Source organism: Misgurnus anguillicaudatus, chromosome 11 (genome assembly GCF_027580225.2).
Source record: "Misgurnus anguillicaudatus chromosome 11, ASM2758022v2, whole genome shotgun sequence".
In the NCBI taxonomy this organism is placed as follows: domain Eukaryota; kingdom Metazoa; phylum Chordata; class Actinopteri; order Cypriniformes; family Cobitidae; genus Misgurnus; species Misgurnus anguillicaudatus.
In genome coordinates, this window is record NC_073347.2 from 23,398,185 (window position 1) to 23,415,581 (window position 17,397).

Here is a 17,397-nt window from a genome sequence, read left to right on the forward strand (position 1 = left end):
GCTCTCAAACATGTCTTTGTTATTCAGAGCTTTCCACCGGAGACCGGCGAGTCGCAAAACACGGAGCGATTCCATTCATTCACTGAAAGAGTGCATGGGTTTGTTTATTTGGAGGGAAAATTTATATGAGAATATATTTTCTATGATCATTTTTTAACTAAATATAATTTATCAAATACACGTTTTTAACCAAATTCTTTGTCTTTGAAGCTAAATTATCCAGTTAATTATAGCAACTTAATATGAATACAAAAGCCCCCTTGTGTCCATACAGAGAAAATTATTACGTTAATTATACTTTAAGATGTTTTTTTAATGCATTTAAGTCAATAAAAAACAAGCACGTTTCATTTAAAATTATGTAAGGTAGTCGACTTGATGAGATTACATTATAAATAAAGCCAGATGATATCTCAGAGGTATTAAACTCCACATAATAAAAATTATGTAGCGTACTCAGTATTTACAATAGTGTAGGTTGAAGTAAAATTCCTATAGACTACATTAAAAAACAGTAAATATTAAAGTATGCAACAGTAGCCTATTTACAACAGTTTATCAATTCACTAGTTAGTTACTACACAGTAATATATTAGTACTACACATGGACAACGTGTAGTAATTAGTACACTATTAAATACAGTATACTACAATTCACTACAGTTTACTATAGAAAGACTAATGTATGTATACTATAGTATTTTTTCCACGTTGGACTAGAGAGTAAACAAAACGCGTAAGTAAAACACAACTGGCACTTGAGTGTAAATCCAGTCCGTTCATGTGCACTCACCGTTTGGTGTCTGTAGCGCGTGTCTTCCAATGGCTCGAGCGCTTTACGCGACTCTGGGACGCATTTTGTCAGCAGCCAGCAAGCATGGCTCTGTGGTAATAGAATAGCCCGTGTAATTTGACACTTCAACTTGCCGTGCGCTACGTTAGTTGATTCAGACAGTCACACTAACGAAACGCCGTGCGCTTTTTTCTCAGTGTTTGCAAAGTGCGAGGGAAGAAAACGGGACGCAACTTTAAACCCAGGAGCATTTTCAGCGCTGTTCTGTGATCGGACCTGAAAGTAAGTTCTGCGTGTGTTTTCCTATTATTTTTACACCTCGGGACTGTGAAACGCTTTTATGCATTGCACTGAAACGAATCCGTAGCCGCCGAGCTAGCGCCAACCCCAGCTAACAATAGAGTCACTTAAAGACTCGCCAAAGTATGGCTAAGATTTACAGACACGTATTGTGCGCAGGAAACGAGCTCGTTTGAATTGCACTAACTGAAATGTTCGCGATGTGTGTCGAAGCAAAACAACAATCGCGCACTATTGAGCATTTTTCCTGGACAGCGGTGTTAACGCGGAATTTGGTTCAATGAACCGTGCACGTTAACCGGAGAAGCCCAGCGTTTACATACAGCATACAATATCGTTCTGATGTGTTGTATTGTTCAAATGAAGAGGGCACTGTCATGCGGTGGACGCTTGGTTGGCATAGATGGGCACATCTAAATCGCCACGAGTCATGAATACGATGCCAACATAGAGGTTATTTATGATTGGGTGCGATTGTATTTTAAGTACTTGATAAGTACAACGAAACGATGCGTTCAACCATGTGCTGAAATGTAATGTGTGCCATGCTGTGTTCTAGTAACACGGCTTCTTCAAATCTGAGCAAGCGCGTTCAGACGATCGCGGCTGATACATTGTAACATTCCGCATCTTTGAATGTTAAATGCTTGAACGCTTCCTCAATCAAATCCTGTCACACGTATTGCAAGATACAATATCGCACACACACCCCAAGTATCCTGTCGTTTATCCATAGGCTGTTTTTGTGCGACCAGTTAACAAGAGGGATTCTTACGGGCAGGTTGGAAATTATACGACTTTGAAGCAAAGAGGTTTTCTTACATGCTGGATTGAATGAGCTTGTTAAGTACTTTAACCAGCGAAAAAACATATTTTAGTAAGCCTAACCCACGCCTTACCCTGTCATGTTAATGCTTCAGATTTTGATAGAAATTATTCATATTTAATCATTTCAAGATACGTCTTGCCAGTACAGATTAAGCTACCAATTTACAGCAGCAGTTTCAATTTACAATTGTTGTTGTATTTATGATATTGTTTTGTTTCCCATATTTCATAATAAACCATTTTTATGATTTAACTGAGTTCTTTATAGTAGACACAATCAATATGCATTCATATAGGTGTTTTTAGTCTAAGTTGATGGCAATAGTTTGGTCACTTCTTCAGGACTGTACAATCACAGTCAATGTTTACATGGTTGTGTGAATACTGATAATGTAAAAACTTCAGTGTGGATTGCTTATGGAGCAAAGGTGAAAGTACCTAGTAACTGGTGTTAGTTCATGTAAACATTGTTGCGATAGGTACCATAACAATAACAAGGATATGTTTTGCAAATGCCTAAAACTGAACCTATACTCAAGCCTGGCATTCTTGTCTCGTGAAGAATCTGTTGGTATGTATTTTATAAAACCACACATTTACCCACCAATGTGGGTAAAGTAGAGAGAGTTTATTTTTATGATGGCCCCAGGTCGAGAATCATCATTACCAATGGCAGAGGCTTTATCCACATTCATGTAAAGACACATATAGAAGTCAAGTCATTCTGTAAACAGCACTAAAGATGTCTCGCACAGGATTTAATAGAGATTAATGTAGAATAACTGGATTAAACGTGCAAAGGATTGTTGAAAACGTTGTTTACAGCATGTCAATATGGACTGTGAATGAATGACTAGATGTGGTGTTTGAGCAAATTAACATTGTCAAAATCATCTATCAGATTTTACACTTGAATTATTCACTAACAGGTTTATTAGTCATTAATGCTCACATCAGTGGCTGTTTGTGCGCATTTGTGTCTCTATTGTGTCTAGCCTAACAAATGCATTCAAGGTTGTCCAGTTTAGGAGCGTAGTCTCTATGATCCCCTTTCACATTCAAATTTTTGGCATGTGTGACAAAAGCTTGCTTAATTCACTGGGCGATTTAAGGGTGGGAATTGCGAGACGATCCCGGTGTACAATATTATCAACAATAACATGAGAGTATATTTTGAGTCACAGTAATTTTGTGTTTAGAGATTATACCAGTGTCATTCACCTTCTATAAGTTTAGTTATAGAAGTTTAAAACACAGCTTAGTCTTTCAGTGTTTATGACTTAATTTAGGGCCAAAGCAGAGTTAGAAAGTCACTCACTCTTTTCATATTTGTAGCATTTAATACTGTTTTTCTTATTGGTTACGGACGGAAAAATATATTGTAGCGTTTTATACCTGCTGCACACTAATCAGTGTTGTGACAGCTTGACATTTAACTGTTAGTACACTATTGTGGTGAGCGATTGTGAAATAGTTGGCCCACGTTCATTCATCATAAAGCAGAGCAGTTGTCTAGTTGCCACCTGCACACGCCCACTCTTGAACCTCAGTCAGGCTTTGTTTCTGAATCCACATGATGCACCGTGGATCAGCATAGCACTCATTTGTTACACTTACAATCCATTGATGGCCTTTTTAATGGTTCACATTAAGTGTTTACCTCTACATAATCGCCTTCTAGTTTTGCGCGCATGCACTTCCATTTCTGTGGTGATGGGGTTGTGACCAGCTTACAACGAACGGGAAATTATTTCAGCGTGGCTGATGTGTAATGCTTTGTGATTTCCTTGCAGACTTATGGTTATGATGTTCTGTTTCATCCAGCAGTTCACGACCTTGGTAAAGCAGTAAGAAAGGAACTGATTTTAATTAAAGGCATCTGAAAGAAAGTGGTGTGGGACCAAATCTGCTTCCAGGCTGCGTAAGTTGAAAGCTTGTTGAAGGTTGCCTCCAACTCTCAAGCTGACAAAGCGACCATGGATGCATTGGGATGCGACGTGCTGCGCATTAGCTAGCTGCTGCAATTTTAAGTGCTTTGCCCTCAGATAGAGAAGTCCAGTCCCACACTGTCATGGGCTCATGCATGTTTGATTTGACGTTCTTTGAAAAATGAACGCACCAGAAGATGCCACAATGACTGTATCCCCTTTTCTGTCTGCTAGAGCAAGTACTCCGAATCAAAAACGACACCTGGCTACTCTTTTTCAATATGAGGGCTCGCTATTTTGCACTATAGGACAAAATGTCCTCACTACACAGACAATTTTGCATGATCGTAAGCAATTATCTTCATTTTTTGGTGCCAATGAAAGCATGCAGTGCTTTGAAGTCTGACTGCTGTGTGCCTTGCAAATCCAGCTTAAGCAAAACAAACATATTGTCCACAACCTGTTTTCTTTTGACTGAGGCAAATGAGTCTTTATTCACTGAGCCATGTTCTCCATATTAAACTGTTAGCACTGCTACTTCAGGGTTGCTTAAGAAGATCAGGCTCTGTCTTGAGAATTAAATATGTGCATGGTTTAGTACTTTAAATAAAGACTCAGGGCCTATTTAATAAGCATTTGTACCTGCTTGCAATGATTTCGACTGTGTGCAAGAACAACTGCGACCTGTACATCTCCATTTATTTTATATATCGAAATGCCACCATGTGGAAGCCTTGGACCTTGTCATTGTATCTGAGTCTTGCGGTCTCTGTGAGTGGGATATTTCGCTGCGATTCTGAGAGGGACGTGCAATTACTTTTAACATGGCCCGAGGGATTCATACATGTTTTCTGACAAAGTAAATTAATTAGGTTTTCTAAGGGAGGATAAATATTATTTCTCATCCAAATTCAGCTTGTAGAGGAAGCAGGATTTGCGGTACGGCACGCAGAATGACACGCACGCGTAACCTTGACTCAGACATTTGCGCAAGGTGAGACTAAATGAATGCTGAATGAAAGGCAACTGCGAGATGTCGGGAGAACTTGACAAATGGATGAATTAAATTCATTTCAGATCCACCAAATCCCTTAGGGTCACAGGATAAAGGTGAATTTATATTAAGCAGAAAATTGTTTATTTAGCGTTTCCTGAATTTCTCTCCATTTAGATTTTTGGATACATGGGATGTTTTTGCATGGATATTTGGATATACAGGGTCTATTTACACTTAATGCCACTTGATTGATTGGATTACAGTATGATTGGGTATATGCTTTTCATGGCCACATAAATGTGTCTTTGTAAAACAGATATAAATCTCATCTACTATTACCCCACTCTATGCAATGCAAGTTATATGGGGAAGTTCACCTCTGCGATGTTGCCAAATGCGGGTAGCCAAATATCTCTGCGCTCCGTCTGAAACCAAACTTCTGCAATGCATTCGTATTTTTATTTGGGATAGTGAAGTTTCCATATGTGGCCTCACCAACCAAAGATTTACACTTCGCTCATTGTGTCTAAAATGTGAGCATTTGCACTTTGATAAATATGCATGACACAATCAAGGATATATATGAACATAGTATCAAAGACTGTAAGCCGATGAGGTCTTATATTGTTTATGTCCTAATCGCTCAACCAGTGATTTCCAGAAACACTTGTCAAGTTAGTTTTAAATCAATAACCGAGTGGTTAACAAAGGCAGATGTTATGTTGAAGTCTGCTTGTCCACAGCGAGAACACTTTTTCTGTTACAACACATATCATAGGTTGATGTATAGAAATGATGTAATATCACAGCAATATGGCTTAGTAGGCCAATTTCTCTCTGCATTTTAAGCAGTTTGCTTTGACGTATCATATACATCACAGTGATAAAGCACGTTTGGCTATAAATGTATTAATCTAGATTCCACCATATCAAAATAAGCCGTAGGACCGAAGCTTTCTTTAGCAGTCATTAACTATTCAAGGCGGTTTTCGCAGCGAAAATGCATTCAAGCTAAGAGCACACCTCTCGCTCCACAAATACGCTTCATGCATCACAGCATCCGTACAGAGCTCATGAGGTGACAGCTGTAGGCAACAGAGAGACGTTCAGGGTGCGCCGGTGCAGACTTGCCGCCAGATAGAGCATGATAAATCCAGAACCGCGTAAGCGTTTGTCTGCGCGTGTATGTCCGAGCTCATACTGGCGCGCAACGGCAAGCACCACTTTTCTGGAAAGTGCTGTGCGCCCGGGTCGCGGCCCGTGGCTCTGAAATGACTTTCATAAGCAAGACTGACTCTTGGTGGCCCTCCTCTCTTGTTCATCCCTTCGACCTCATGTGGTTTCATTTCTCTACCTAGGCTATTCAGATAAAGAATCATATTAGAAACCCCACAGGGGTTTGTGAAATAGCAGGTTTGGTGTAGCAATTTCCACTTAATCCATCAACAGAAAAACCAACTTGATTTAATGTTGAATGGGTTACATGAAATCAGAAGCAATTAGATTTCTTTCCAAGCAGTCAGGAGTTCATTTGTGCCATAACAAATTGAAATGTTAACTTTTATGACTTGTGAATTCTAGCACAATAACGTTGTCAGCCAAGAAGCAGAGATAAGAATAAGTGATATTGCAAACTAAACCCGGATTTTTTTCCGTACCTCATTCTTGCATGCATCTTCGGAGAAAACAGAAGCTATTGTTGCTCTGATCATTTATCATTGGTGTAATGAGATTAAACTAATCGTGTATTCCAGAGACAGCAATGATACACTGTGTGGGGCTTGCCAGGGATCATCTTCAAACAGTATTTGTCATTGTCTCTCAGTGCTTTTTAATTATCTGTTGACAAACAGCTTAAGCCTTTTGGGCTATATGATTTAAAAGCGATATCATTGTTCCTTAAAATTTTGGGAAAACCTGGAAAGAAGCAAAGATATTTTATCATCTATTAGACAAAAACAACTCGTAGTGTATGTTTTATTTCCTACATGTGTTCAATCTATCATTAATGGCCGCTGAGATTGTTAATGCGATCCTTATGCAGTGAGCTTGTTGCTGATACAAAAGCAAACAGTGTTCACATGAAATGTTTTAATTGCGCATTAACCCACTGCTGGTGTAATAATCTGGTGTGCCTTAAAGACAGCACGACCTCCGTTGTATTCCCACATTGATGTTAAGAGTCGCGAGTTAGACGTGGAGCATCAAGGCAAACTGTTGTTGCATTAGCGTGATCGAGCCAGTGGAGTGATGCTCCAAGGGTGCTTCAGAAAGCTCCCGACGCTGCGCTTGCAATAAGTAGTCACCAGGGACGTATGGCACATGCCAACTCAAATTTGCACGCCGGCCGTCAGATGAGATAAAGCAGACCGGGAATAACAGGCAGATGTTTTTCCCCTGGCCAAGCACTCGTTTTAGGACATCATGAGCATCTGATCAATATAAAGGAATGTAATTTAGTTTGGCTTGATTTGCCCAGCCCTGTTTGATGATTTTTTTTGTACATGGCCGTCTCTCCGATTGTCTTTGGAATTCTTTAGAATCTGTGACCTGGGAATGTGGAAACTCTATCCGGAGTGCCCTGAGGGTTCCTCTGCGAGAGAATTCCCACCCAGATCGCTGCCAACACCCACACAAACATTTATGTAGGTCTGTTTTCAAGAGGACGCCGGCCTCAAACTCATGTCACGCCATAGCCATCGTTAACCGCAGCGGGCGAAGCAGGTTGTTTGTTTGTGGGGAGGTGGGAAGCGTAAAGCCAGCCGAACATGTGTGCAAGGGCCGCTGCTTGCGTGCTGCACTATTATTAATTAGATTATGGTTGTACTTCCAAAGAGCCACAATGTACATGCTTATTTGTTTAACGTTAGAGCCCATTTAGTATTGCTGTGGTGTTCTTATTAGAAAAAGGTAGGACATACTGCATCTGAAATTGATAGAATCTTATTAATTAATACATATTGGCAGTGTACACTCCAAAAAAATGGGTTATTTTCAACCTATGTTTGGGTCGAAAAGGGACAAACCCAGAAAATGTTTATATTTGACCCAACAATGGGTTAAAACATCCCATCAATTTGGGTTGAAACAACCCAACATAGGTTAAATTACAATCCAACAGGTTGAAAATAACCCAGCATTTTTAGAGTGTAGGCTTGGCTTTTGACTTGGTTTTGGTGTGGACACAGTTTTTGGAAATGCTACCATGCTATTTAAAGGATTTGTTTCTTCTGAAAGGCTATGCTTACACGACAACAGGGTATTAAAAACTGAAAAGTGTCAACCACACACAACAGCGCTGTCAAAAAGATTCACATTTACATAGATCCGCAAAGACAAATAAATACTCTGTGTGCCAGGCCAGAGTAGATGCCAAGAAACACTACACGCCTGGGCATAGACATTATATACGTAGACGCTTCATCACGTGGTGGAACATAATCCAGCGTCGCCGCCATATTGGTTGTGTCTTCTCACTCTACGCTATCAAGCAATTGGAATCAACGAAGAGCGAGCAACTATGCCCGTATTTTGTATATATAACCGGTGCAGTATTGATACCAGATTGCATGGGATTACCTTTCACATGTAAGATTGAACAATAATTTTAGTTATTTTACAATTTATATTATTATGTCATTGTAACTAACGTTACTTACGTGTAACCAAACTGTGTTATGAACATTGTAGTTGCAGGGGGGGCGCATTGGGGACCATCCAAGATGGCGGCTGCGCTGATACGTCAGCTCCGATAGGCAAGGTCTGTCTATGAGGCGTCTACGTATATGTCTATGGGCCTGGGCACATACAGATTCTTTTATGAGTGACAAATACAAACAATCAGGACAAGGAAAGCATCAGGCAACTTTGTTAAGACAAACAGTGGGGTAGATGCCAAATTGGGGTAGTGCCAAATTTCTGTAAACTTTGTTAATAAACTTAGTATGAGTACTTGAGTAGCACAAACACAGTCCTGTAGGCCGCCATGGCTGTTTTAGTTATGCTCGCTCATGACGTCACCGTTATCAAAAATTCACATTTATGTAGTTTACACAGTCGACAAGGCGTCATTATCAAAAATTTGTACTTTGAAACCCATCTCTCAGGACTCCAAATGCACTGGCAAACCACCTTCAAATTTGCAAATTTACAATTGAAATGTAAATCGTGTAAACGCCCTCTAAGGGTCTCTTCTCTAAGAAGTGTTAAATGGCAAAAATCATGCTCTGAGATTTCTACATCAGCGTGTTTTAATGTAGAGCAGCATATTTCCAAGCAGAGTTTTATGTTATACCATCAAGGTCAATTGTGCTCTTTGTCTCTATATTAAAATAAAAGCGGTTTATTTAGCCAGAAGAACAACAGTGTTTTGTCTAGAATTGACCCTTATAATGAGGCGGTGTGCCCTGTGTTGTTAGCTGCAGCTGGTGTCTAAAGAATTAGCACACGTCACTGCCCTCTGGCTAAGGTTTGTCAGCTCATCTGATATTGAATAATGATTGTGGCTGGGTTGTAGCAAACCACCAATGTCTGTCACTTTTAAGTGACTTCCACAATGGCAGCCTTTTTCTCCACCCCATTTGGTGGTGGCTTCTTTTAAAAGGGTGAATTGAGAGCGCTTGGGGTCCGCGTCTGTGGCTTGTTTCCCGTTCTCGACCTCCCGCGAGCGGAGGGGGTTGGTGGTGGCAGTCACGTGAATAGTAATTGTATTTGTGTTGGGTTTCTTTTAGGCTGTCGCCGTAAATCTGTTTGACTCGTCACTTTGTAAATCATTATGATGGCTAAAAGCTTTTTTATTGAATTAAGTTGATCTCCTGAGCAAATGTAAGATTCTTCTTTTTTGTTTGTTTGCGTCTTGCTCGTCTTCGGTAAAGATAAGGCTCACTTCTTTTGTGTGTCGGGATTGTTTGCTGAAAGGAAAAGTTGGCTCTGCGCTTGTTTTCTTTTGCTTTTAAAAAGAAATGAACGTTCACCAGATTTAATTTGGATTATTGCAGATTTGGATCAACGCTTTCAGTTGCAGATGCAATGATAAGGTTGAAAATGTAGATTATGTATGAACGATATGTATTAAAGTTAGGTCAAATAGGGTGAACATCAGTACATGAGGATCGACCCACTCAAAGTGTCACTCACCAGCAAAACTGGTTTGGGCTGACAGGAACATGACAGAGTGCATCATGTCCTGAAGATCAGCTCGGCTTGTTGTCTGATAAACATCTCTGTGCTGCTTTGCACTCCCTCTGCCACTCGTGGCTGGCATCAAGCGTGGCAGCAGGCATTTGTCACTCTGAGCTGACGTACTGTCAGTACACACACTAGGCAGGATAACAGAGCTTCTTTATTTCTTTACGTGTTTATAGCAGCAGCAAGAAAGTCAGGTTTTTGACAAAAATGACTTTATTGTTCCTGTACTGGTGGAACTGTGAACTAAAATGATATTTATTGTTTTGTATGAAATGTTATTGGTTCGATTCCTAGGAAGCACAGATGCTAGGGGTTTAACGGTACACAAAATGTACAGTTTGGTACGTACCTCGGTTTATAAGTCCTGGTTCAATTCAGTTTTGGCATAGTTAGGGGGGAGAAATACCATGCCAACTTGTAGCTGTAAACAAAACTTTGCAATTCTTGTCCCATCTGTGGTTTCCTGTTTGGTCCACTGTTCTGGACCTGACATTGATGAGCTGCACTCGGGTGTGCCTCATACATCTTGAAAAGTGAAGCTGCTGGCTCTTTGATCCCCCTGGTGGTTGGCTGCAGGACAATTCATAAACCCCGCCCTCTCCATGCATACGAACAGGACTTGTGTCAATTACACTTCCAATAAAATTTTCCGAAAGATGGTTTTGGTCCTCTAAGGTAGTTGTTGTCATGTTGATATATTGTTCAATTGTTCATTTTTGTGATAAGTTTCATTTAAGCTAGTAATTTGATGCTTTAGAAACGGGGCGTGTCATTATGATTGACATTTGTGATTGACAGCTTCTCTAGGCGGACTCTCGGGAGTTCGAGGGAAGATTGAAGATATAACTAACTATTACTTCTTGATTTCTGAATTATTTTACATCAACAAAATAAGTTGTATTTAACTTACCTTATTTTAGCATGCAAGCAAAAGAGACGTTCAAGTGGTGTTGTTGAATTGGGCGTGCAAGCGTTTGGTCGTAAGTTTGGTACCGCGGCTCCAACTCCGGGCTCCACGGACGATTCCTTCTGCGCATGCCCTTTCTCCAAACTGACGTTTTTGCGTTACATGTCAGCGCCCATCGTTGGACATTTTGCGTTCAGTCCATTACAATGAAAGGAAGTGGTGTCGCGACGTCCATCTTTTTTACAGTCTATGGATGTGTTGCTTGGAAAATGTGAAATACTTTTAGCTTTACATGGCATCTTAAAACTCAAAGAGACACTACAAAAGATGCAAGACTTGCACGTAAATTTCAAACACGTTCATCTAGCGCGTATTTACATAGAAAAGCAATGGAAAAGTAGCGCAGTGAAAAAGACACATTCTGCCTTAGCGGCTTTGCTAAACAACCTTGCGGTCCGCCACTTACTATGCCCATGTGGGAACTGGGATTTGAAGTATGTTCACACGTAAAACAAGCCTACTGTTAAAGGCGGAGTCCACGATGTTTGAAAGCCAATGTTGATATTTGAAATCACCTAAACAAACACGCCCCTACCCCAATAGAATCTGGACCTTCTGTTGATAGACCCGCCCCACACATACGCAACCCAGGCATTTGATTTGATTTGATTGGCTATAAGTGTGTTTTGGTAGTCGGCCCGTCTCATTTTCCAATGCGTTTTTCAAACATCGTGGACTCCGCCTTTAACTACTGGTAAAGATTGCATTCGGTAAATGTGCACTGAACCGGAAGTCATGTACCACAACGGCTCGGTCTGAATACGTGGACCGTTACACCCCTAACAGATACTAATAAATGTATATTTTTAATGCACTGTAAGTCGCTTTAGATAAAAGCGTCTGCCAAATGCGCAAATATAATGTTAATATTATGAACATGTGCAAAATGTTGTAAAATGATTATTCTCTAAAGTCAACATAAACTTGAAAACACTGATGAGTTTCTAGGTGAAACAGGATATTCAATAAGGATTCACCGAATGTTTGTGAATTGAAACTATTTGGCCGAAAATAGAAAAAAAGCTTTTAGTGTTTGACCAAATAAGTGAAAAGACTGAAATAAGATGTTCGGATGTGTTCAAGAAAATTGGGTGCATACTTTACAAATGGGATCCCTTACAAAACGTAGGGTGGAGCTTGTTTTTTAAAGGCCTTTTGAGCAATGGTTAAATTGTAAAAAGTCGACATTGAACATCACAAAAGAGCCAGATGTATAAGGCTGCACAAGTTTTAACATTTTGATATTACAAAGGCAAATTATACCTGAAGGCCAATATATGTATTTCATTATTTATGCGTTTGCTCTGAAGGGTGAAAGTAAAAAGGGTACATCTTGATTTAATGTTGACTTTAATCACCAGAGAGAAATTGCGTATGTTTGTACTCAGGGAGGGATTGAGGTTCCTGGAAGCTGATGGCCAGCTCTGCTTTTGTAGTGCGAGGGAGGAGAGACTGCTGGAATTTCTCAGAGTTGCTCGTCTGACAGAGTAACAATTCAAGCTGAAAACTCAGTTTTGGAAAATATTGATGTTGGAGGAAGCTAGTAAGCTGTCACAAGTGTGGAAGACTGTTTGCATGGTGATAAATTTGCTCTTTTGGAAATTACGCATGTGATATTGTTTCACATCTGCTTCCTAACTAGATTTCAGATGATTTAAGTAACAATAGTAAAACATCGGTTTAAATTTTAGTTGTTTCGAGTCTTTATCTGTGCTGGAAAATATGATTATGATAACTTGGGTATTATGTCCCGTTACAGTAATACTCCTCCTAGATAGTTTCTGCTCTCTAAGAAAAGCGGAGCATTATCTCTCATTTGATGATTCGTTCAGGCTTTCGAGAATTATCTCAAAAGTGAATCTGACATTTTGTTTATTCAGTTTCCCCGCAAAGTATTGTTCAGAGAAAGACAGTGTAGACAGATTGCATTTGGGCCTGTCAGTCACAGGTGCAGGCTTTTCCGTCTCTGATAGCTAATTAAGTCGTGACACATGTTTGGCGAGATGCCCACGTCCCGATGGATTATGAAATTATTATAGAAGGCATTCAGAATAGAAGAGCAGAAAGATCAATATTGCATGTTTGCATAAGCTCATTACTAAGCACTTCAAACGCAGAAAACCATGTCTGTTGTATTATGTAGGGGTTAACACCTCCTATACTCTTGATGCTAATTTGCTAAGACAGTAATAAATGTAAATGATATACATTTAAACAATTTAATCACGTTACATGTAAACATAGATAATCATATGGGTGGTAAACAGACGTTGTAAAACTGTGGGACTTTTTTGGTATGTGAATTATAAACGTTGTGGATGTTCTTTTTGAAATTAGCATTTAAATATAACAACTAATCACAACTAATTGTTTGCAGAATAAAAGTTTTTGTTTACATCATATATGTGTGTATTGTGTATAATAATTATGTATATATGTATACTATATTATACATAAATATGAATACTTAATACTTAATAATACTTAACACAATACACACACATATATGATGTAAACAAAAACTTTTATTCTGCAAACGATTAGTTGCGATTAGTTGTTATGCAGCCCTATTATTTTTGAATATTCAAAGGGTCACTCTGAAGTCATGTTTTGTTAGTCATCAAACATTTAATTGCCTTTATTAGGTACTTTGTTAAATGTGTCTGCTAATAACCAACACAGTTAGATTATAAACAGTTGATTGTCTATATCCATTTTAAAGTGACTTCTGCTTATGTTTTACTGTAGACTCAACTGTGAACAAAAGCGAATAAATAAGAATGACTGGCTGATAGCCAAGACGGATTACTTGCACAGGAATTGCTGTCAAAAACGTCTCCAAAGATAATTAGCTGTGGTGTATCACTGCCGATTTAACTTCTTAAAACCACATTTATATATGCGATGCCCTGACCTGTTAAGTCTGGAGGGTGTGTAATAAATTATCATGAATTTATTGCTCAAGACAAAGATTATGCACATAGTTTCCTGTAGTTCTCCCAATAATATCCCCTTTTTTTTATATAATAATGAAGGACCATTGTCAGACTGATACATAACAGCACACCCACCAAATATTTGGTCTACCTTTTTTAAAGACTGTGTCTGTGGTGTGGAAGTGGTTGATAAGTGTTGGCTTACTTTGGTTGCTCTAAACTTACATAAAACTTTGCTGAAAGAGGAAGGAACTAAAACTAAACCCGTCCTACCCACAGACAATCCGTTCAATGTGAAAGTTAAAAATTGTTTAGGCAGGCTGTTGTGTTGTAAATTCAGAATGTGTGTCTTGATATCATATCCTTAAACATTATTTTCTTCTCCAGTAAGCAGAAACACTCAAACTCTTTACTGTAATCTGTGTACAGTGTAGTAGCAGGAAAGCTTACACGGGTGCAGCACTTAAAGAGTGCTTTCAGCTATTATCCTCAATCAAAGGTCATTTGCTTGTTGTGGAGACAAATCAGAAGCAATAACAGAATCCAGCTGAAATGTCATTTCAGACCGTAGACAAAATCAATGGATGTGGAGAAGGAAAGGCTTATACTGGCAGGAAAAGTACAGGAGCTTAGTCACAGCCTTGGAGCTCAGAATAACAGTTGACGTCTAAGGAAAGCTTTGACCTCAGAAGGGGTTCCCTAAATCATTGACGTTTCCACCCTGTAATAGTAACCTTTTCCTTCAAAACAGAGCATGCTGGATGAGGGACAGGGAGTGTGTCAGCACTGTCATGACGTTGTATTGATTTATCTTTAAACTTTGAATAGACAGTTTAAAATTTTATGTTTAAAGGGACGTGGCACTTTGCTTAAGATGTATATATATAAAACCTTATTGACTACAGTTTGTCCCTTTGAGAAATTATGGTGTTATCAGCTGTATATTTAGGTAATTTCGATGCAAAACCCTCTAAGTGCGTCTATGTTTATGTAAATTAGCATTTTTATTTATGTTTAGGTTTAGTAATTCCACTTTAATGACAATGAATAGGTTATTAGTCAGTAACTGAAATGCCTTATTTTCACAAATGTTACTTCATTGGTATTTGACAAATTTGACTTTTTCGCTGCAAAATGGATTCTGCCAACAAACCCATATTTCTGAATGACCTGAGGCTGGGATTAAGCAGAATTGAAGTAAAGGAATTTGACGAACGTATAATGCGCACCGAGAGCATTCGGTTAATATCATCATCTCATTTTTGACACAGATGGCGTTTAGCGACTTTTGCATCTAAGCTCTTCATTTCCTGAGTCTTACATTTTCTAGACAGAGGAACCCCCTGATGTTTGTAGTAGGGATGCACCGAAAGGAAAATTCTGGGCCGAAGCCGAATAAAATGAAAATATCAGCCGAAGGCCGAATAACCAAATAATTTTTTTAATGTTTCATCTTGCCACTTTTTTCACTATTGCACAAGTTACATTCAGAATGTCCTTTTTACTATATTTATTTCACATTATTTAACAATGAAATTTTTTTAACATTCCAGTAGTCATTATATGCAGTCCCTATAAAGTCCGCATATATATGTGGGCATATTTTTTTCAAACACGCTGCACTTTCGCAGCATAAATTGCAGATTTTCGTGCGCAACATATGCAGGGCTTGCATGATTTTATAATCTCTGCATTTTCGTAGCAAAAATCACATATATCATTTACTTCACACAAACACAGCCATATCCCCTGTTGCCATGGGAACGCTATGAAGTGACGTGATTATGTGACGTGAACATCATTGACAAGCTACAAACTGTTTTTGCAAGTTCCGGCAGTTTTTGCATGTTCCCGCAATTTTTGCAAGTTCCCGCAATTTCATTGCATAAATACCCCCCATATTCCATTGCATTTAAAAAAAAAAGTGCTGCAAGGTCAAGGATTTTTGCCCGCAACAATCACAAAAAAACTTGCTAAAACAGTTCTATTTACATTTGACTCCATAAATGAGTTTTCGATAAATGGATATTAATCCGATGCAAATAACATATTCATTACTATGCATTAAGAAACTTTTTTAATAAACTATTTATTTCTACTTTAATAAAAGCGTGTTTGTCATTGTACAACTTTACTTATTTTAGAAAGTTTTTATTTCGCACTGCTGTCGCTGATTGTTGATCGCGTCATCAAAGACCTCATTATTCAGTAAAATTTATTCAGCTTTTTCACTTTTTCATTTTTTGCTATTTTCGGCCGAATAATTTTGGTTGCCTTCCCATAGTTTGTAGGTTTCATTGACGACTGAAGACAATGACTAGCTCTGATGTTGGAAGGTAGACTTCATCGCTAAGGGGCTGCCAGCCTTTGATGTCTTGATGCCAGGCCAGAAAGCACTTGTATACAGACGTTAATTGAAAGATTGGCACCAAAAGACTTTGAGAGTCACTCTGTGTTCCATTAGTCCGAGTGGGTGTGAGAGAGAGAGAGATAGAGAGCGAGCGTTCAGTTTGATTATGACTGCCTGACCTAATAGAAAATATTTGCCTAATGGGAAACTCATTCCCATTCTTGATATAGTTGGTTTGTAATGAGACATACTAGCAAATGTTTGCCTTGTTAACTTCAAATGAACAATTAACAAAAGTTGTTAAATGCGTTGTGTATGATGGGTGGGCCAGAACGGCTGGCTTACTCATCAAGTAATAATCCAACAATTAAGTAGTTGATTTTACTAGTTAATGTAGAATTTTACCTATTTATTGTTATTGATTTTTTTTGTGGGGGGTGGTTTAATTGGTCCACTGAAATGGTGTTGTGTTTAGAAAGCGGTCTGTTTTGAATCTTCTTTTAAACACTGTAAACATTCACACTAATGTTGCTTGTAGTTGCATTTAATTATACAGGACTTCAATGGCACTTTTCTGTAGTACAATACATCTCGGCTTGCTTTTCAACTGGAGTTTAGAACCACTTTAAAGCGGGTAGGATAACAGACTTACCTTTATAGTTAGAGCGCCTCTACTGCTGACATAACCGTAAACTGGAAACGCGTTGGAAACTCGTGCAACAAAGCGCACATGTTGACATCACTTGGTTTGCGCGACGGTGTACAAGGGTCAGCTAATCTTACATTTAAGCAATGACGCAGGTAGTGATGATTCTCTCTGACCAGTCGGTGATCTGCAGTGTTTACATGTCATGGTATTGGCTTACTTGAAATCTAAACTGGTAAAGTCATACTAAAAATAAAGTAATACTAAAGTATTAAGTAAGCCATACTGGAAAAGAACCATAAGACAGCCAGGAAGTCACCAACTAATTACCGTATTTTCCGGACTCTTAAAGCAACACTAAAGAGTTTTTGCTCTTTGCTCCCCCTATAGGTTGGAAGTGGAATTGTCCATTACCACTGTTGTAAATAATTTAGCCTACTGCAGCAAAGCTGGCTCTGATTGGAT

At 38.9% G+C, this 17,397-nt stretch overlaps 1 protein-coding gene across 4 annotated transcripts in view; it reads left to right on the forward strand.

Moving 5' to 3' along the window:
- The first annotated feature begins 816 nt into the window (after positions 1-816).
- Positions 817-17,397, forward strand: part of zmiz1a (zinc finger, MIZ-type containing 1a) — a 156,204-nt gene continuing 139,623 nt past the window's right edge. The window contains exon 1 of one of the 4 annotated variants that reach the window (XM_055171100.2): positions 817-1,075. The gene's annotated coding sequence lies outside the window, so the exon portion shown is untranslated. The remainder of the gene's footprint in view (positions 1,076-17,397) is intronic. The other 3 variants (XM_055171105.2, XM_055171099.2, XM_055171101.2) reach the window with 3 other exon arrangements.